Source organism: Oryx dammah, unplaced genomic scaffold, assembly GCF_014754425.2.
Source record: "Oryx dammah isolate SB20612 unplaced genomic scaffold, SCBI_Odam_1.1 HiC_scaffold_5, whole genome shotgun sequence".
NCBI classification, from domain to species: domain Eukaryota; kingdom Metazoa; phylum Chordata; class Mammalia; order Artiodactyla; family Bovidae; genus Oryx; species Oryx dammah.
In genome coordinates this window covers 97,689,278-97,712,086 of record NW_024070189.1, presented here as the reverse complement: position 1 = coordinate 97,712,086, position 22,809 = coordinate 97,689,278, and positions in this window count along the sequence as shown.

Here is a 22,809-nt window from a genome sequence, read left to right as displayed (position 1 = left end):
AGTAAACATCCCTGCTTGCATTGGGCTGATGTCCTGGAGACAGACACAAACCATGCAATTGTGCATGTGTGTGTGTGTGTGTGTGAAGTTGACATAAGCGGACTGTGTCAGTGGGATTGTGTAAGAGTATGTGTGTGTGAATATGTGTGAGTATATAAGAATGTGTGAGTGAGAATTTGAGGTGTGAGAGTGTGTATGGGAATGCGTGGATGTGTGAAGATGTGTGTGGACGTGTGACAGTGTATGAGAATTTGAGAGTGTGATTGTGTGTGTGAGAATTTATGTGAGAGTGTGTCTGTGTGAATGTGAGTAAATAACTGTGAGTGACTATGAGCTTGTGAGGGTGTGAAGAGATGAACCTGTGTGAGGGTGTGAGGATTTGTGTGTGTGAATGTGTGTGACTGAGTGAATCTGTGTGATTGTGTGAGTGTGTGTGTGTGAATGTGTGTGAGTGTATCACCGGTCATGTGTGACTTATGAGAATTTGAGGTGTGGGTCTGTGTGGGAACTTGAAGGGGGGGTGAGGGTGTGAGCACGTGACTGGGTAGTGGCGGAGTGTGTGTGTTTGGGGACAAGGTGATCTGCTTGCCCTGGACGCGCATGGGCACTGGGCCTGGGCCTCCCTGGACAGACCCACAGGGCTCGTTCCATTCCCGCCCCTCTCTCATCACATCCACCCCTTTCTCCTCGGGGCTTATTTCCTCCGTCCCCTTAGCCTCTATTCCCGTCTTATAATTTCAGCACGCACACTTCACGATTAGGGCCTGTCTCCCCCGTCCGCCACCTCCATGCACCTCAGGGGGGTCAGGAGGCCAGGCCCCTATACCCAGGGAGGTCTGGGGACCAGGGAGGTGGAAGGAGACCCTGGCCCAGGCCAGGGTCTGTGTGGGCTGTTTCCCCACACAGATTCTTCCTGGCCCTTTGCTAACAGACTTGAGAGCCCGATAGAGGGAAGAGGGAGAGAGGCCTGAGAACCAACCCTCACGCAGTTCTTGGCTGCACATTAGCAGCACCAGGGGGGCTGATGTAATGTTGGCCCTCCACCCGGCTGCGCCCCAGTGGGAAGGCTGCACCCCGAGTCTGGGAGTAGAGTCTCACTCTGGGAACTGCTGACATTTGGGACCAGATCGTTCTCTGCTGGGATCCCTTGCCCTGGAACAGGTTTAGCAGCATCTTGGCCTCCACCCACTATCTGTGGGTAGCAACACCCTCCTCCTTGAGTTGTGACAAGCAAATAGGGCTCCAGACATGGCCAAGTTGTCTCCAGAGGGGCAGAATTGACCCCTGTGAGCCCCTCTGGGCTGGGGGGACAGGAGGGTCTTGGATGGTGCCCAAACCCAGTACCCCCAGAAAACTCTGGCCCTTGCTTGGTGTGGGGATCGGGGGGGAGGAAAAGCTGGGGAGGTACAGGATTCTTCTTGCCACATCCTCCCCCAAAGCCCCTGGGTCAGGAGAGTAAGCGAGTGAACAGATAAGCAGGACCCGGCTTGGCAGGGGCTGTGGGCCCATGACTGCGAGAAACGGGGGGTGGGGGCTCCCCCTCAGATGCCCTTAGCGCCGGCTGGCGCTGAAGGAAATGATTTCCACCTGCCTTCTCAGCAGCGCTGCCCCAAGGCTGCAGATTAAGAATCAATTAAGAGCGGGAAGGAGGATTTGCCAGGCGGAGGTGGGCGGTGAGAGCTGGGGGCTCTGGGCCGCAAGATGGATGGGGGTGACTGGCAGGGGCCAGAGGGGCTCGGTGGGCCCCAGGTGGTGAGGGGAGGGTCCCTGAGACTGCGGTCTTGAGTGGTGGTGAAAACAGCGCTTGTTTTGTAAGTCGCTGTGAAGATTTAAGTGTGTACAGATCTTAGATCGGTGCCTGGCATGCTAAAAGATGAGAGATAAGTATTTGATAAACAAAAATGAGCTAAATGATGGGGCTAAGCTGCTCACTCCCTCTGCCGGCTATAAATGGCTGACAGCCACTTCCGGAGACACTGCTGGTGTCCCCACCCAAACGAGATTCCCTTTTCTGGGTCAGCACACCCCTCTCCTTCCTGCTTTGGTGCTGGCTGTGAATGGCTGTCACCTGCCCCTTTTCTGGGGACTGTCTTGTGCTTGTGAAAGCCCCCTTCTCTAGAGATGCGGTGCAACCCACACCACCACCACTGGCTGTCTGACTGAGGGGTGCTAAGGGCCAGCGCCCTCGCCTCAGGGTGAACCAACTATACGGTGCAGTTCACACCAAGCTCTCCCTCCATGCCATGGAGCTGGACCACATCCTTCCTGCCTCTCTCGCCCTCTCTCTCTGTCTCCCGAGAGTCCTTCCCCCACAAAATTACGGGTGTCTGAGTCCCCATTCAGGATCTGCTTCTAGGTAGGTGCTTTGGGCTGGACCGTACGTATGGGTCCCTCCACCAAATTCACACATCATTGTCTATTACTACCGGGATGAATTGCCCCCAAACATAGCAGCTTAAAACAAACAGTTATTGCCTCACAGTCTCTGAGGACCAGGGAGGTGAGAGTGACTTAGCTCAGGGTGTCTCATGAGGTTGCTGTCAGGATGTGGTGGGGACTAGTCATCTGAAGGCCGGAGTGAAGTTGGAGGGTCCTTTTCTAAGATGGCGCACCCACATGGCTGTTGGTAGGAGGCCTCGGTTCCTCACCATGTGGGCTTCTCCAAAGGGCTGCTTGAGTGTCAGCACAGCAGGGCCAGTGGCTTTCCCTAGTGATCCGAGAGAGAGGCTGAAACTGTCACATGTGCCACTCTGTTCATCAGAAGAGGGTCACTTGCTCCAGCCAGGACTCAAGACGGGACTGGAGGGCTTGGATGAGGCTTCACTTGTTTGTTTGTTTGATTAATGAGTTGATTTGTGACTGCTCCGAGTCTTCATTGCTGTGCTCAGGCTCTCTTTAGCTGCTGTGGCTGTTCTTCATTGAGGGGAGCGGGCTTCTCACTGCAGTGGGTTCTCTTGTTTCGGAGCACAGGCTCTAAGCTCGCAGCCTTCAGCAGTTGTGGCATACAGGCTCAGTTGCCTATTGGCATGTGGGATCTTCCTGGACCAGGGATTGAACCCATGTCCCCTGCATTGGCATGCAGATTCTTAACCACTGGACCCCCAAGGAAGTCCCGTTTGTTTTTTGTCATTTTGGCTTCTCCCTGTGGCTTGAGGGATCTTAGTTCTCCTCCTAGCAGTTGAGCCCAGGCCCATGGCAGTGAAAATGCCAAGTCCTAACCACTGGCCCAACAGGGAATTCCCAGGGGCTCTGGTTTTTGAAAGGAAGAGTATCAGAGAATTTATGGGTATATTTTATTTACTTATTTGTTTAAAAATTTTTGAATTAATATATAATTGACATATAACATTATAATAGCTTCAGGTATACATACAACCTTTTTCCAGTAGTCATGTATGGATGTGAGAGTTGGACCATAAAGAAAGCTGAGCGCCGAAGAATTGATGCTTTTGAACTGTGGTGTTGGAGAAGACTCTTGAGAGTCCCTTGGACTGCAAGGAGATCCAACCAGTCAATCCTAAAGGAAACCAGTCCTGAATATTTATGGGAAGAACTGATGCTGAAGCTGAAACTGCAATACTTTGGCCACCTGTTTTGAAAAACCAACTCATTGGAAAAGACCCTGATGCTGGGAAAGATTGAAGACAGGAGGAGAAGGGGACGACAGAGGCTGAGATGGTTGGGTGGCGTCAGTGACTCAATGGGCATGAGTTTGAGCAAGCTCCGGGAGTTGGTGATGGACAGGAAGGCCTGGTGTGCTGCAGTCCGTCAGGTCGAAAAGGGTCGGACAGGACTGAGTGACTGAACTGACTGATACATACAACTTAATGATTTGATGTATGTATATTCTACAAAATGATCACCACAATAACTTAGTTAACATCCATTACCACACAAGCTACAATTTTGTGTTTATGTGTGAGGGGAAACGTTCAGAATCTACTCTCAGCAACTTGCAGATGTACAGTATGTGATCACTGACTACGGCCACCATGCCGGACACTCTATCCTCGGGCCTTATTTATCTTATAACTGGAAGTTTATACCTTCTGACTACCTTCACTCATGGGTGAAATGGGTGTAGGGGGACATATTTTAGACACAGACGTCGAGAACAGACTTATGGACAAGGGGGTAGGGTGGGAAGGAAAGAGCGGGATGAGTGAAGAGAGTACCACGGAAGCATATACACGAACATATGCAAAATAGATCGCCAGGAGGAATTTGCTGTGTGACTCAGGGAACTCACACTGGAGCTCTGACCCAGAGGGGTGGGAGGTAGGAGGTGGGAGGGAGACTCAGGAGGGTGGGGGCATAATGTATGTCAATGGTTGATTCATGCTGATGTATGGCAGAAACACAATATTGTAATGATCCCTCAATTAATAACAAATAAATTTTAAAAAATACAAAAACTCCAAAAAACCCACCAGGACTTTCCTGGTGATCCAGTGTTTAAGACTGTCTTTCTATGCAGGGGATGCAGGTTCAATCCCCGGTTGGAGAACTAACATTCCTCATGCCTCGGAGCAACTAAGCCCGTGCTCCACAAGTACCGAGAAGGTACACCACAGCTAGAGAGCCTGTGCGCCACAATGAAAGATCCCGAGCGCTGCAACTGAGACCCGATGCAGACAAAGAAGGAAATGAATATCTTTTAAAAAAGCAAAAACCCCACACCCAGGAATTTGATGGTAGTTCAGTGACAAGGACCCTGTGCTCTCACTGCCGATGGCCTAGGTTTGATCTAGGTCGGGGAACTAAAATCGCACGAGCCACATGGTACTGCCAAAAAAAAAAAAAAAATACAAAAGCCTACCACATCCTATTGTATTTTAATTCTCTTTCCATATAGCCACCTAAAATTTCACCTATATATAAAATTTTACATATACATATGGTACATACAGATAGCTGGATGATAGCTAGCTATCACTCATTTCCTTATTTGTGGGCTATCTCGTCTGCAGCTGGAATGCAAGGTCCCCGAGAGCAGAAAGTGTCCTGTTTGTTCTCCAGCACAGAACACCTGCTTAATAACCAGGTTTTAATCCGGATTTCTCAGAGCAGAGTCTGAGATAATGGTTCAGAGGCACGTAGTTTATCTAGGCGGTGACCCCAGGAAACATCCGTCGGGGAGAAGGGAAGGAAAGAGCTGGTGATGAGTGTGTCCTCAAGCCAGTTATCGCTGTGACAGAGCCCTCCAGGAGGTAGTGAAGGACACTGCCCAGAGCGGAGCACGGTGGTCCATTTGACCGCCAACTCCCATCCTGTGGAGAGGCGCTCCTGCGGTAGGGAGATCCCCGCCTGGCGCGTTCAGCCTGCCATGCTCAGAGCAGAGAAGTCTTCAAAAGCTTTGGAGACAGCCCTCCGGCCAAAATCTGCTGCCGACAGCGGCAGCTGGACCGCAGCAGGAGCCTGTCGAAATGGTGAGGCCAGAGGGATGTGAATTGGGCATCAATAGCTTCTGCTACAAACTATTAGTTGAATAATTGAATAAAAATTTCTCAACTGTTCCCCATAGCCTAAAGGACAAAATCCACACTTCTGAGCTCGCACATAAAGCCCCTGTGACCCAGCTTTATGTCCTAATGTTGCATCAGGGATGACAAACTCAAACATCTGCAGAAGCCGCTGAGCAGGAGAGACAAAGGATAAAGCCAGTTGAGGGTGAGAAGCACTTGTGCTCGTTGCTCAGTCGTGTCTGATTCTTTGTGACCCTAGGGACTGTAGCCCTCCAGGCTCCTCTGTCCGTGGAATTCTCCAGGCGAGAATACTGGAGTGGGTTGTCATTTCCTGAGAAACATGCAGTTCTCCTAGATTTCAAAAAATTTCCCCTTTTAAACTTGTATGTTTATTTAGGCTGCGGGTCTTTATTACGCTCTCTAATTGCTGTGTGCAGGCTTTGCGTTGCAGTGGGTTCTGTAGTTGCAGAGCACAGGCTCTAGGCGTGCAGGCTCCTTTAGTCAAGGTTCATGGACTCAGTTGCCCAATGGCATGTGGAATCCTCCCAGACAAGGGATCGAACCCACGTCCCCTGCATTGGCAGGCGGACTCTCAACCACTGAACCACCAGGGAAGCCCTCCGTTTTTACCTGGAGACACAAGTATGGCTAGTCTTGCTCTAGGGAAAGCAGCCAGTGCTGTGCATAAGATGGTAATATGGTAACGGGGCCTTCACCACAGTGTTGGGAGGCAAATAGGAGTGGTGGTGACTGTGGGAAATTGGAACACGCATTTTCATCATGTCTTGTGGGAATGAAGGCCTAGAGTTACCAGATTTTCTGATTTTTGTAGAAAAACCAGGAATCTAGATTTTTATACAAAATCATTAAATGTTTAGATCTTGGCAATCAATGTATTTCTTAAAGCAAAGAACATCCATGGGCTGGTTTTGACCAGTTCACATCCTCTACACTAAACCTATTTTACAGTTAGGAAACCTGCCATCCCCTTTACAAACACCAAGTCCTTGTATGTGCTATTCCCTCTGCCTGGTCTGCCTTCCTACTCTCACGGTAAACCCCTGTTCATCCTGCAAAACTCGACTCAGAAATTACCCAGGGCGTCCCCGGTGGCTCAGTGATGAAGGGTCCGCCTGCCAATCCAGGGGTCACTGGTTTGATCCCTGGTCCAGAAGGATCCCACATGCCTCAGAGCAGCTAAGCCTGTGTGCCACAGCTCTTGAGCCTGTGCTCTGGAGCCCAGGAGCCGCAACTACTGAGTCCTCGTGCCGTGCCTGCTGAAGCCTGCACGCCCTAGAGCCCGTGTTGTGCAGCAAGGGGGCAGCCACAGTGGGAAGCCTGCACACTGCAGCCAGAGAGAGACCACCACTCGCCACAGCCAGAGAAAGCCCGGGCAGCGACGAAGACCCAGCACAACCAAAAATAAAACAAACAAACAAATAAATAAATCACATATTTTTTTAAAAAGAAATTACCTAAAGCAAGAACTCTTCTGAAACTTCTATTGAGTATTTTATTTTGCTCTTTATATTTGTCTCTTTCCCCCAACAATGTATGAGCTCCGTGGTGACCATCTCTGATGCGAGTGGAAGAGGCATCTTAAAGTGTAAATCGAACCAAGGGCCTTTGGGACTCCCTGTGGCTTTTAAAATAAAGTCCAAACCAACATGCCTGTTGGCCTCTGTTGGCCTCTTCCAGCTCCGCTCTCGCCACTCTCCCTTCCTCACGGCTCTCAGGCCATTTTCAGGTTAGCCCACCTCCAGGCCTTCTACTCAGTGTCTCTCCCTTGAAGGCTCCACCCTCCGTTCTGTGTTTTTTAAATAATGTTACTTATTTATTTATTTTTGGCTGTGCTGGATCTTCGCTGCTACCTGGGCTTTTTCTCTAGTTTCAGCGAGTGAGGGCTACTCTCGCAGCACATGGGCTCAGGAGTTGCAGCTCCCGGGTTCTAGAGCACAGCCTCAGTGGTTGTGGCTCACGGGTACTTGTTGCTCCGCAGCACGTGGGATCTTCCTGGACCAGGGATCAAATCCACGTCTCCTGCATTGGCAGGCGGATTCTTTACCGCTGAGCCAGTGAGGAAGCCCTTACACCCTCCATTCTTCACCAGCTAACTTCTACCTCCCCTTCACTCAGCTCAAATGCAAACTATTGAAGACATTCCCAACTTCCCTCCCAATCTAAATTAGCCCCTGGGGTTATTCTCCTAGCTCCCTATCCTTTTGTTCTGAGGCATTTATCACAATTTAGTAGTGACAAATTTGTGTAATTTAGGTATTTATTCCATCAATGTCTAGTTATCAGTCATGTTCTATTTCTTAACCAGGATTGCAGGTATGTAAGTGCTTGTCTATCAAATTATACATTTTAAAATATGTTGAACACATATATCGCCCTTAACTCTCTGTTAATCTAATCAGTTTCAAACATGAATTCCTTTAGTTTAGGTGAATTCATTTCACTTTTCAATTATTAGTGAGATGAATGAATTAATTTCAATTTTCAAATATTGATTCATTTCACTGGATCTTTGAAATAGCCTTATGAAGTAGGGTCTATTATCCTTTTTCGTAGATAAGGATATAAGGTACAGAGAAAGTGTCTTCTTCCCAGCCCCTGAGGCTCAGTGTCCGCTCCTGCATCCTTCACACCTGATTTGCTAACTCATGATGAGAGGCCCTATCCTAGACACAGAGCAGTCCCTTCCTCTGTTTCTTATTGGCCAGAACTCAGCCATATGACCTGCTTAACCACAAAGGAAGTTGGGAAATACTGTCTCCAAACTGTGGTGTTGGAGAAGACTCTTGAGAGTCCCTTGGACTGCAAGGAGATCCAACCAGTCCATTCTGAAGGAGATCAGCCCTGGGATTTCTTTGGAAGGAATGATGCTGAAGCTGAAACTCCAGTACTCTGGCCACCTCATGTGAAGAGTTGACTCATTGGAAAAGACTCTGATGCTGGGAGGGATTGGGGGCAGGAGGAGAAGGGGACGACCCAGGATGAGATGGCTGGATGGCATCACTGATTCGATGGATGTGAGTCTGAGTGAACTCCGGGAGTTGGTGATGGACAGGGAGGCCTGGCGTGCTGCGATTCATGGGGTCACAAAGAGTCAGACACGACTGAGCCACTGAACTGAACTGAACTGATGTGTACAGGAAGAGGAAACAGGTTTGGTGAGACCATGATTCTGTGGTTGCCATATTTCATGAGAACCTATTAAGTGCCAGGCATCTTATCCATGTTATCCTGTTCAGTGATGGCCAATACATGAATAAATAAAGTGATAAATAAGCAAATCCATAATAATAAGTCATTTAAAAATAAAAACATAAGTAAATTTTGAAATAAATTATAATAAAGTAATTACATAATTTGCATGTGTGGAGTGGGGCATCGGGGGTTATGGATTGGGGATGATCCCGTCCCTCTACCTGGGGCCAGTGGTCCCAGATGGCAGATCCCAGTCCCAGATGGAAGAGATTCACCCAGCAAGGTGAATACTATTCATAGTCGCCCTCAGCATTCATTCTCCTCTTTCCTTTTGGTATTTGAGTGTTCTGAGTTTTAGCTGGGCACATGGCTCCCTTGCTAGAGACTGTATTTCCAAGTCTCCCTTATAGCTAGGTTTGGTCATGTGACTAAGTTCGAGCTTATGGAGGCTGAGCATAAGTGGTTTGCGCCCCTTCCAGGTATGTCCTTCAAAGGAAGCTTTGCCCTCCACTTCCTTTTTCCTGGTTCCTCTGGGAACCCCAGAGGGAATCCACAAGTTGATGTGAGTGGCAAAGCTGTCCCACAATGCCTAACACCTACATGAGTCAGAAACAAACTCTCAAACACTGTACTCTCAGGGATCATTTCTATATTTACGAAACAGAAATTGAGCCACAGATGTAACAAGCAAACTTATGGTTACCAGGGGGAAAGCAGGGAGTGACGGGAAGGATAAACTGGGAGACTGAGATTGACATATACATACTACTATAGCTAACACAGATAACTAATAAGGCCCTACTGTACAGCACAGGGAACTCCTCTCAATACTCTGTAATGACCTATAAGGGAAAAGATCTAAAAAAGAGTTGATATATGTCTAACTGATTCAGTTTGCGGTACAATAGAAAATAACACAGTAGTGTAAACCAACTATAGTCCAATAATTTTTTTTAATAAACTCTTTATCTTGTTGAAGTCACTGAATCTTGGGGCCTCTTTGTTACAGCATCTCGGCTTGTGTCAGACTAATGTGACATCAGTCCTCCTCTCCAAGCTAGTCCCTTGGGTCCTGACCTAGCTCCTAGAGTCCTAGCCCCACAGTATCTAACTCCCTCTCTCTGACTCTGGTGTCCTGAACAATAATGCACGAATCTTCCTAGACCATGTTCTGTGTAAATATCATTATGTAAGAGACCGGAGTCAGACAGAGAGGTTATGTCCAGACTTTGTTTGTTCAAGGTGATAATGCTCTGGGCTGAGTGCACTTTCAGTTTCAATTACCAACCTACACTGAATCTAGGCTCATAGAAGTCTGATGCTTTTGCCTCCCTGGCGTCTCTTCCTTTTTCTACAGTTTTCCTTTGATGAACCACCTCTAAAATCACTTTTGGTCAATGTGGAACACCATGGCAACGTTGGATTCCCTTCACTCCTATTAGCAAATGTGTGGTCCAAGATGGGCCTGTGACCCAAGAAGGGTGGATGAGAGTCAGCCCTTACACTTTTTGCTGCAACTGTTGGGGAGGAAATGTTTCCTGCCTGCTAAGGTTTGCAAGTTACAGTCTCTAGTCAGGACAAGTGGGACTATCCTGCCACCACCTGTTGAGAGCTTGTCTGAGACAGAGCTAATATGGGAAATCTGAGTTAAGAGATGGACAGAACTGGACTCCTGGTGACATCATCTAAGCACCTGGATCCAGCCATGCCTGAAGTTACACTACTGTTGTGCTTTTCAGCTGCATGACCCAATGCCTTCTCCTTTTAAAATTGATTATGACAATTAAGGGTTCCGTCATGTGCAAACTGCACTTTTGGCTACTGCAAAGATTCTCCATGAACCTGGCCTAACCAGAAGGGTGATAGCCCAATGTTTACCCCAATAGAATGATCATGTCCCTCCCACTCCAGACCTCACCCTCTATCAGAAAGGAAGAAGAAAACCCACTGCTCAAGCCAACGTAAACAATAATAGTCACATTCTAGTTGAACAGCAAATTCAGAGTCAGGGCAGCTCCTGGGTTGGTTATTCAGTCACCTGGTGACATTATCAGCTCAGGCTCTTTCTGCCTTCTCTTCATCTCAACTTTGTCCTAAGGTTGGCTCTCCTCATGGTGTCAAGACAGCTCCCCAAACTCCAGGCAACATATGCAGAAATAACAGATTCCAGTGGGAGAAGAGATCATCTCTTCATATGTCTTTTTTCAAGGGACCCTTTCCTGGTTCTCTCTAGCCTGAAATTTGTCACATTCTGTCTGGGTTTGGAGTCCTCCAGGAGTACACTTGGAGGTATGAATTTGAGTGCAAGTGGTTTATCTGGGAAGTGACTCCAGGAAACACTAACGGAGAGAAGGGAAGTGAGATGAAAGAGGGAGGGCAATGAACGTAAAGCGTAAATGCGGATATACTGCTGAGGGCAATGATGATTCAGTCCCTCTGGGGTATGCTGCAGAGAACAGGTAGGACACACAGCTCAGGAGTGTTCCACCCAAGCAGAGAGGGAGCTGGGGAATGTATCCTTCTGTTCCCATCCACTATAAACAAAAGGCTGTTTGTAGGGCCATTTCCGACCTATCCCACCTGTGAGTCAGAGGAATGCTCCCAGGTGGAGAGTTACAGGTAATTAAAAATCCTGTCCTGGAGACTTCCCCTGGCGGTCTAGCTGTTAAGACTCTGCCTTGTAATGCAGGGAACACAGGTTTGATCCCTGGTCAGGAAACTATCATTCCACACGCCTCACAGCAAGTTAACCCAAGCACCACAACTAGAGTGTGGGCACCGCAACCAAAAGATACACATGATGTGAGAAGATTCTTCGTGCTGCAACGAAGATCCGATGAAGCCAAATAAATTTTTTTTTTAAAGAATGCTGTCAGCATAAACTTGCCCAGCGGTAAACAAACTCTGTAAAGGTCCAGACAGTAAAGATTTTCAGCTCTTCTAGGGTTGGACAGTCTCTGTTGTAACTATTCAACTCTGCTATGTAGTTGCAACAGGTAGGGCAAAAGCAACCACAGACAATTTTAAAATGAACATATGCTCATGTTTGAAACATGTTTTGCACACATGAGTGCCAATAAAACTATTTGCAAAGAGGATATTTTGCCCAGCCTTGTGCTGGACAGTGCTGAGTGGAGCCTACAGTTCCCGCTGCTGTGCCTGACCAATCACCAGTCAAGGTGAGAGAATGCTGGATGGATCTATACCAATCAGGACCAGCCCTTAAATCAGTCGTGTCCGACTCTTTGCGACCCCACGGATTGTATAGTCCATGGAATTCTCCAGGCCAGAATACTGGAGTGGGTAGCCTTTCCCTTCTCCAGGGGATCTTCCCAACCCAGGGATTGAACCCAGGTCTCCCGCATTGCGGGTGGATTCTTTACCAGCTGAGCCACAAGGGAAGCCCGAGCATACTGGAGTGCGTAGCCTATCCCTTCTCCCCGACCAGGAATCTTCCTGACCCAGGAATCGAACAGGGGTCTCCTGCATTGCAGGCGGATCCTTTACCAACTGAGCTATGAGGGAAGCCCCCTCTAAATCACCTGACTACTCAAAACGGAGATGGATCGACCTCCCAGCACCTCCCTAGGCTGTCGTGAGTCAGGGGTGTGCAAGGCCGGGGAAAGAAACCAACTGCCCATGGTAATGATCATGTCCACAGAGCCGGCACATGACTCTGGGATTTGGTTTGGCTTTTTTTTCTCTGCGGACTGTCAGCGGCTGGAGCAGGAGCCTGAAATCCTTTCACTCTGACTCAGACACAGCCTGTTTGTCCCCGTTCTGGTCGGACTGGCCAAAGACCATGCAGGTTTCCAGGAATTGGAAACAAGAGGAATTGGAGTGTGGTCTCCCATCTCATTAGTTCAGGTCTGGGACTTCCAGGCGGAACATTCCAGAAAAGTCTTTTTCTTCTTCTTCTTCTTCTTCTTCTTCTTCTTTTAAAGCACATCTTCCAACGCTCTGCAGCCACTAAGCAGAATGAGGCGGGTTTGGATGTGCTAATTTGGGGAGGGTGTCCAAGGTATGTAATTAACTGGAGAAAAAGCAAGTGAGGCACAGTGCATCTGCAACGATCCCCATCTGTGAAAGGAAAAGAGAATATTTTCATACAGATGCTGGCGTGTGAATATAAGACGTCTGAGTGGATACAACGGGAAGGACTTAGCAGGGCTACATCAAGGTAAAGGGAATAGCATAGAGGGAGACTCAGTACGCCCCCTTAATTCAGTCGGAATCGAGTACCTTTTCATTTTATCATGAGCGTGTATCAGTTTTCCTTTCTGAGAAAAATTCTGTTCATTCTCTCACTTATGCTTTTTTGCTACAAGGGTAAGAAAGAGGTTATAGTGGGAATCCCGTAGGTCTTAGGCTAAGTTCCCCTAAAGCAGACCCCGAGGCAGCCACTTAGGTGCAAGAAGTTTAATCTGCAAGGTGATTCCAAGAAACAGCACCGTTAGGAAAGAGGGACAGGGAAGGCAGCCAGTACAGGTTGTTGTTGAGTGGATGCAGTTCCACCGGGGACCTCTGGGAGGCAGAAGAGAGCACATACTGCAAAGTCAACCCACCTGTAGGCGAAGAAACTGAGGTATTTATCCTCCAAAATTCTGTCTCTTGTTGGTAACAGTCATATCTGTGAATGATAGCTCCAAGCACTTCCTGCCTGCAAGACCCAGAAAAACCCTCAGGCAAAGAAACACACAGTAATAGAAAACAAAGTTAGTAGCTGAGGAGATGTGATGGTTAATTTTATGTGTCAACTTGGCTGGGCCATGATGCCCAGATATTTCATCAAACATTATTTGGGATGTTTCTGTGAGGATGTTTATTAGAATGAGTTGTTGTTCAGTTTCTCAGTCGCGTCTGAGTCTTTGTGACCCCATGGACTGCAGCACACGAGGCTTCCCTCTCCTTCACCATCTCCCGGAGCTTGCTCAAACTCATGTCCACTGAGTCGGTGATGCCATCCAACCATCTTGTCCTCTGTCATCCCCTTCTCCTTCTGTCTTCAATCTTTCCCAGCATCAGGATCTTTTCTGATGAGTCAGCTCTTTGCATCAGGTGGCCAAAGTATTGGAGCTTCAGCTTCAGTCCTTCCAATGAATCAGTTCAGTTCAGTCGCTCAGTCGTGTCCAACTCTTTGCGACCCCGTGGTCTGCAGCATGCCAGGCCTCCCTGTCCATCACCAACTCCCGGAGTTTACCCAAAGTCATGTCCATTGAGCCAGTGATGCCATCCAACTGTCTCATCCTCTGTCGTCCCCTTTTCCTCCTGCCTTCAGTCTTTTCCAGCATCAGGATCTTTTTCAATGAGTTAGCTCTTTGCATCAGGTGGCCAAAGTATTGGAGTTTCAGCTTCAACATCGGTCCTTCCAATGAACACCCAGGGCTGATCTCCTTTAGGATGGACTGGTTGGATCTCCTTGCAGTCCAACGGACTCTCTAGAGTCTTTTCCAACACCACGGTTCAAAAGCATCACTTCTTCAGTGCTCAGCTCTCTTTATAGTCTAACTCTCACATCCATACATGACCACTGTAAAAACCATAGCCTTGACTAGATGGACTTTTGCTGGCAAAGTCTCTGCTTTTTAATATGCTGTCTAGGTTGGTCATAACTTTCCTTCAAAGAAGTAAACATCTTTTAACATGGCTGCAGTCACCATCTGCAGTGATTTTGGAGCCCAAAAAATAAAGTCTGACACTGTTTCCACTGTTTCCCCATCTGTTTGCCATGAAGTGATGGGACCAGATGCCATGATCTTAGTTTTCTGAATGTTGAGCTTTAAGCCAACTTTTTCACTCTCCTCTTTCACTTTCATCAAGAAACTTTTTAGTTCCTCTTTACTTTCTGCCATAAGGGTGGTGTCATCTGCATATCTGAGGTGATTGATATTTCTCCCAGAAATCTTGATTCCAGCTTGTGCTTCATCCAGCCCAGCATTTCTCATGATGTTCTCTGCATAAAAGTTAAATAAGCAGGGTGACCATATACAGCTTTGACATACTCTTTTTCCTATTTGGAACCAGTCTGTTGTTCCATGTCCAGTTCTAACTGTTGCTTCCTGACCTGCATACAGATTTCTCAAGAGGCAGGTCAGGTGGTCTGGTATTCCCATCTCTTTCAGAATTTTCCACAGTTTATTGTGATCCACACAGTCAAAGGCTTTGGCATAGTCAATAAAGGAGAAATAGATGTTTTTCTGGAACTCCCTTGCTTTTTCCATGATCCAGCGGATGTTGACAATTTGATCTCTGGTTCCAATGAATATTCAGGGTTGATTTCCTTTAGGATTGACTGGTTTGATCTCCTTGCAGTCCAACGGACTCTTGAGAGTCCTCTCCAACACTGCAGTTCGAGAGCATCAACTCTTTGGTGCTCAGCCTTCTTTATGGTCCAACTCTCACATCCATACATGACTACTGGAAAAACCATACCTTTGATTATATGAACCTTTGTGGGCAAAGTGATGCCTCTGCTTTTTAATATACCGATTAACATTTAAATCAGTGGACTTTGTGGAAATCAAATTACCCACATTTACACTTATCCACATTTATACTTTGCATTCATTGCCCTCCCTCTTTCATCTCACTTCCCTTCTCTCCGTTAGTGTTTCCTGGAGTTACTTCCCAGATAAACCACTTGCACTTGTGGGTGGGCCTTGTCCAATCAGCTGAAGGCCTTAACAGACCAAAGACTGATGTTCCCTGAACAAGAAGGAATTCTGCCAGCATACTGCCTTTGGACTTGAGCTGCAACTCTCCCTGCATCTCCAGCCTGCTGGCCTACCCTAGGGAGTTTGGACTTGACAGGCTCCACAATTTCATGAGCCAGTGTCTTAAAATCAGCCTCTCTACACACACACACACACACACACACACACACACACACACACACACCCTGTTGATTCTGTTTCTCTGGAGAACCATAATATAGCGGAACTTTATAAATTGTCTCTCTGGTCTACATCTACCCATTACCCCTACTTTTTGGATGAGAAAATTGAGGCCCATAGAAGGGAATGATTGCTTAAGGCTTCCAGAGACACTGTCTGTCCCTAGGTAGAGTTTGACATTCTAGCTTTCATTATATTTATTTTACACTTATAATGTATTCATGACCACTCGTGGTGGTTCTTTCTTTTTTAAAAAAAAAGTTCATTTATTTTTGACTGTGCTACGTCTTCATTGCTACGCATGTAGTTCCTCTAGTTGTGGAGAGTGGGAGCTCCTCCCTAGTTGCCGTGCATGGGCTTACCACTGCAGCGGCTTTTCTTGTTGCAGAGCACAGGCTCTAGGCCACGCGGACTCAGTAGTTGCGGCACACAGGCTTAGTCGTCCTGTGACGTGTGGGATCATCCTGGACCAGGGATCAAACACGTATCCCCTGTACTGCAAGGCAGATTCTCAACCCCTGGACCACCAGGGAAGTAGCCATGGTGGTTTTCTATTCATGGCCCTGAAAGTTCCTTCATGAGTGAATTAGTTTAAACTTAAAACAGAGTAAAGTCGATTTTATAAATAAAATTTAAAAAGTGTGACGAGGCATACCTTCTTGCCCAGGAAACATCACCTTTGTTTGCTTAAGTCAAACTGATTGGATAAGGCCCACGCACATTATGAAGGGTAAACCTCTTTCCTCAAAGTCCACCAATTTAAATAAATGTTAACCTAGTTCAAGATGCACCCTCACAGAAGCATCCCCAATAATGTTTGACAAAATATCTGGGCACCATGGCCCAACCACACTGACACATAAAAAGCAGCGTGTCTCCACCATGGCATGACTTTGCACATATTCCCACAGACCATGCTAGCGAAAGCTTGAATCGCAGTGAATCAGCCTTCTGTTTCATCCTTACTTCTTTTATTCTGGAGTGTGGGACGGGCTATCAGGGGACTTCTCCTCCTTTCACTACTCATGAAAACAATAAGCCCAGAATTTTAAAATGACTTCTTGTGTTTTTACCGGGTGAATCCATCAGGTTGTGCCCACTGGGTGCTTGACAAGGTGTTGTGCAGAAAATGGAGGTGAGTGGCTGAACTTTGGGGGACACTGGGGTGCCCACCTGGGCTACTTTAACCTCACACCTACTCCTTCTCTTTATCCCAATCTATTTCTGTCCAGTGTGGGTGGACATGGCCTTTAAATGCTTTGCATTCAGGCTTCCAAAATTTCCCACCCCTTCCTCTCTCCGCATGTTCTCTTTTCCTTTGTTGCCTCCAGGCTGTATAGAAAGAGTCACATGGAAGGTTGTTGTTGCTGTTTTTATCATCACACTTCAAAGCATGTGGGATCTTGGTTCCCTGACCAGGGATCAAACCCACACCCCCTGCATTGGAAGTACAGGATCCTAACAACTGGACTGCCAGGGAAGTCCCCACATGGAAGGTTCTGAGGTGTAAGAAGGAGGTGGTACCACAGTCCACAGGAAGGCGCAGTTTGCAAGTGGACAGAGTCACCTGCCATGTAAGTGAGAAATAAGCCTGGAGTGTACGTGGCTGGGATTTGGGGATTGCTTGTTACAGCCACTGGGGTGTACTTATCCTGACTAATGCAGTATTTGAACCTGCTTAATCCTCAAAATAGCCCTCCAAGGTAAATTCCATGGTAATCCCTGGCCAATAGACAAAAATCTGAGGCCCAGAGAAGGTCAGCTATATACTTGAGGTCATACAGGAGGTGAGAAAGCTAGAATTCTAACCTGGACTCACTGACCGACCACAGTAATCAGATGGTACAACTCAGAACAAAGAAATTTCTCTTCCCTGGTCCCTGCGGTCTCTACCCTTACAGTGGATGTCCTGTTTCTAGAGGGGTGCAGCCCTAGCCCCCAGCCTTGGCCTTCCTGTTGTATCAATGTGCAAAGGTGCTTTGACCTACTCTTCTTCTAAAAGGAACTCACCTTGATCTGATGTGGGTGGGGGCTTGGTGCAGTGCTGGTGGACAATAAACTCTCAATAAATATTTGAGATTATTAATATCATCGACGGTGGCGGGGCATTGACTAGGGAAACTCGGTGCTTAAGCCAGAGGAACTGGATTCAAATCCCGTCTCCATCATTTGCTAGCTGTGTGATCTTGAGTAAGTTGCTTAACCTCTCTGTGCTTCAGTTTTGGAAATGGAGATGATGATGTTTTCTGTCTCACAGGTTGTTGCAAGGATTAAGATACAAAATGTTCCAACAGTGCCTGCCACTGATATTTTAGGTTTTACTATCATTCTAACATTTCCCCTCTTCAGTCTCATCTCCCAGGTCCCCAGGCATGGCGACAGCTGGTTCGGTGACCAGAGCCTCCCCAGACCGCCCACTCCCAGACTCCCCTGCCTCCCTCCTTCCTTGGCTCCTGGGCACCCCTGCCCCCAGCCTAGGTTCCAGCACCATCTCCTCCCCTCTCATTTGCCCCTCAGCCTCGGGGTGACCAGAACCCCTGCCTCATGGGACAGCTTTCCAGCACTTTCCCCCTTTTAAGAGATTGACTGCAATTTCTATAATAACATCACATTAGCAAGAAATTAATGTCCTCATTAAGACAGCAATTAGGCACATTAGCACAGCAATAAAAGAGAAGCTTATGAAATAATTGCTGGTTCCAAAATGCCTTTAATTTAGTATTTTATATTGTGCTGTGTTATTAATTTTTTCCCTCGGCAGAAGATAATAAGAGAAACATTTGAATTGTGGGGAGGTTTAAAATTTTTTTTTAATGTTTAAAGGAAAGCAATGTTGATACCTGGGCTTCCCAGGTGGCACAGTGGTAAAGACTCCGTCTGCCGACGCTGGAGACATGGGAGACTCGGTTTCAATCCCTGGGTCGGGAAGACCCTGTGGAGTAGGAAATAGCAACTCACTCCAGTATTCTTGCCTGGAAAATGTCATGGACAGAGGAGCCTGGTGGGCTACAATCCTTAGGATCACAAAGAGTTGGACGTGACCAAGCAACTGAGCATGAACACACACAGTGTTGATACCTATAGACAGACGATATTTTTTCTCCCTAAAGCCCCCTCCAGTTCCCGAGTCTATGGATGGTATGGTGATAGAGGTGCACCAAGGGTCAGGCTGTGTCCTGGGACTTTGGGCCAAGCCTGGAGTTCCGAGGAGGCTAGAGTTGGGTAGCCTTGGATCCCAGAAGCAGGAGTGGCACCACGTTTCTCTGCCTTAAACAATGAATATCTATTTGATTTTTTTTTCCAATGGGCTCCATCTTCTGAATTCAAATTCTTTCAACCAATGTTTCCTTGGTATCTGGTGGCTCCATCTCTGGCAATGTGAGGTTTGCAGCCTAATGAAGAAGACAGATACATCAATGGGGAAATGCAATGATGGACTGGAAGTAGCCGTTTTGCAACTGAAAATGAAATCATGGGTCTGGGACATGATCATCCATGGATGGTGGCATCATTAGGGGAAAGGCAGATGAAGAACACATTCCTGGTGGGCTCTGTTGCCCCCATGGGAAGTCCGGGGTTGACTTTGGCATCCCTAAGTATGATATAACTGGTGGTGAACTGGCTTCTAGTGGGATCAACAGATGGCACCCAGCACTACTGGGTGTCCTTGACCCAAATCTAGAATCTTCTTTAGCTGTCTTGGCTTGGTTAGGATAACTTTGAGACAAGGATTTGAGGGCAAGCGTTTTGATTGGGAATTGACCAGAAAGTGCATGGGGAAGTGAGACGGGGAGGAGAAGGAAATAATTTCAGGTTAGTGTTAAGTGCTGGACTTCCCAGGTGGCGCTAGTGGGAAAGAACCCACCTGCCAATGCAGGAGACATAAGAGATGTCAGTTGGGAAGATCCCCTGGAGGAGGGCATGGCAACCCACTCCAGTATTCGTTCCTGGAGAATCCTATGGACAGAGGAACCTGGAGGGCTATAGTTCATGGGGTCACAAAGAGTCAGATGCAACTGAAGCAATAGCACATACACACACGCAGTGTTAAGTGGTGTAAAAACAAAGATTAAAGGAAAGGGTGGAATTTCCCTGGTGGTTCAGGGGCTAAGATGCTCCCAATGCAGGGGTTCTGAGTTCGATCCCTGGTCAGGGAACTTAACCCTGTACGTCACAACTAAAATATCTTGCCTGCTACAAATTAAGATCCTGCATGCTGCGTGGAAGATCTCATGTGCTGCAACTGAGACCAAGGGCAGCCAAGTGATTTTTTTTTTAAGGAAGGAACTGGGGAAGGATCAGAAGACAGTATACTTTTCTGAGTGAGGAAGGGCCTCTCAGTGGAGTGGACAGAGGAGGGACCCACGTGAAACTCTGAAGAAAGAAGGCTCCAGACAGGGAAGTAGCAGGTGCAAAGGCCCCTGAGGTGGAAACAAGTTTGGCAAGTGTGAGGTTGATGTGTCTGAATGGAAGTGAGAGAGGGAGGGGATGCAGTCAGAGAGATGTCAAGTAATGGAAGAAGTGGGAAGGATTCCTAGCAGATATGAAGATAATGGCAACCAAAACAAGAGTTCCCCAAGATGTGAGTCCAGCGCCTGCCTGAGGAGGGACAAGTTGTGCCCAATGAACCTGTCAGTTCCCTATTGGCCTCTCTGCTGTGTAACAGTTCAGTTCAGTCGCTCAGTCGTGTCTGACTCTTTGCCACCCCATGAATCGCAGCACGCCAGGCCTCCCTGTCCATCACCATCTCCCGGAGTTCACTCAGACTCACGTCCATCGAGTCCGTGATGCCATCCAGCCATCTCATCCTCTATCATCCCCTTCTTCTCCTCTTGCTCCCAATCCCTCCCAGCATCAGAGTCTTTCCCAATGAGTCAGCTCTTCTCATGAGGTGGCCAAAGTACTGGAGTTTCAGCTTCAGCATCATTCCCTCCAAAGAAATCCCAGGGCTGATCTCTTTCAGAATGGATTGGTTGGATCTCCTTGCAGTCCAAGGGACTCTCAAGAGTCTTTTCCAACATCACAGTTCAAAAGCATCAGTTCTTTGGTGCTCAGCTTTCTTCACAGTCCAACTCTCACATCCATATATGACCACTGGAAAAACCATAGCCTTGACTAGACGGACCTTTATTGGCAAAGTAACGTCTCTGCTTTTCAACATGCTATCTAGGTTGGTCATAACTTTTCTTCCAAGGAGTAAGCGTCTTTTAATTTCATGGCTGCAATCACCATCTGCAGTAATTTTGGAGCCCAAAAGAATAAAGTCTGACACTGTTTCTACTGTTTCCCCATCTATTTCCCATGAAGTGATGGGACCAGATGCCATGATCTTCGTTTTCTGAATGTTGAGCTTTAAGCCAACTTTTTCACTCTCCTCTTTCACTTTCATCAAGAGGCTTTTTAGTCCCTCTTCACTTTCTGCCATAAGGGTGGTGTCATCTGCATATCTGAGGTTCTTGATATTTCTCCTGGCAATCTTGATTCCAGCTTGTGTTTCTTCCAGCCCAGTGTTTCGATGTACTCTGCATATAAGTTAAATAAGCAGGGTGACAATATACAGCCTTGACGTACTCCTTTTCCTATTTGGAACCAGTCTGTTGTTCCATGTCCAGTTCTAACTGTTGCTTCCTGACCTGCATATAGGTTTCTCAAGAGGCAGGTCAGGTGGTCTGGTATTCCCATCTCTTTCAGAATTTTCCACAGTTTATTGTGTAACAACCCCAAATTCGGAGGCTTAGACCATCAGCATTAATTATGGTTCCACAGCCCACAGGTGAGCTGGACCACTTCTCTGATCTTGGCTGGGCTCCTTCCTGAGTGTTTGGTCAGCTGTGAGCCAGGGAGGCACATTCTGTTTACCCATGTTGGGCTCTCCACATGTTTGGGGTTTGGCTGGTCTAGAATGACTCAGCTGGTGTAACAGGTTTCTCCCCCATGTCCCTCCTCCACCAGCAAGCTAAGTCCAGCTTTAGTCTTGCGGCAGAGGCAACGTTTTTTGTTTGTTTGTTTTGTTTCTAAGCAGCTAGTAGAAACACGCAGCATCACTTGAGACCCAGATTCAGGACCGCCCTCGTACTTTTGTGGCATTTGATTGGTCAAAGCGGGTCACAAGACCAGCTCAGATTCCAGGGTGGAGATAGACCCCTCCTCCCGATGGGAGGAGCTACCCAATGAGGAGGCAGAGAGCGAGGATGTTGAGAGGGTAGAACTGGGTTCATTTAGCTGTCAATCCACGCCAGCTCTGTTATGTCTCTGGGGGCTTTTGATATTCACTCCCTGTCCTTCCCTCTTCAGCCTAAGCCGGTCTACGGTCCTTGACCCAACCTTGGCCCTTTTAGAAGTTACTCCTGCACGTGTTTGCTCACTGAGATCCTGAAGGATCTGTAGCTTGTGTCATTCAAAACCCCCATTCTGTCAAGTCTTCTCTTCCTCCTCAGTTTTGGGGTGTGCTGTGCCGCATCTTAGTTGCAGCATGTGGGATCTAGTTCCCTGACCAGGGATTGAACCCTGGCCCCCTGCATTGGGAGCATGGAATCTTAGCCACTGGACTGTCAGGGAAGCCCAGAACTTTTTATTGACATAGTTGGCTTTCTTAATAGTGAACTCTAGAGTCGGTGTCAGCTAGGACAGGGCAGAGGTTAATTCATAGGGTGCTCCCGAGCAAAAGAGAAATGGACACTCGTAGCATGGCTTGAGTTCACACTATGTCCTCTTGTGCAGTGCCTAACCTGCACAACCATACCAACCCACCCTGATTAGGGGATTGAGGAGGTAAAGAGAAGAGAAAAAGAAGGGAAAAGAAATTCCACTGGGAACCCGGGGCACTAGTTAACTTTAGCCCTCTGGCCAAATTAAGGACCTTCCTCAAACTGATGAGGGACCACGAGGGACCCCGGAGGAGCCACAACCCAGCAACCCATCCAGATAGGCTGCCTGGCCTCCATGGAACAAGGCTGGCTCAAGCCCTTTGGGGAGGGGCGGGGGACCAAGGGGAGGAAGGAATGGGGTAGAAAGGTCCCAGCTAAAAGGAACTTCGTCTGTTTCCCATCGCCCACGCCCCCACCCCATCCTGTATCCCAAGGAAATAAAGTGCAGCTGGGTTCTTGGTTGCCATGGAGACTGACACAAAGAATTTGGGGGGGAAAACACCCCGGGGGCATGAAGGAGCAATTTGCTCTCAGCTCTGGGAGGCAGGGGATTGGTGGGGAATAAGGATCAGCATTTCCTGAGGAGGAAAA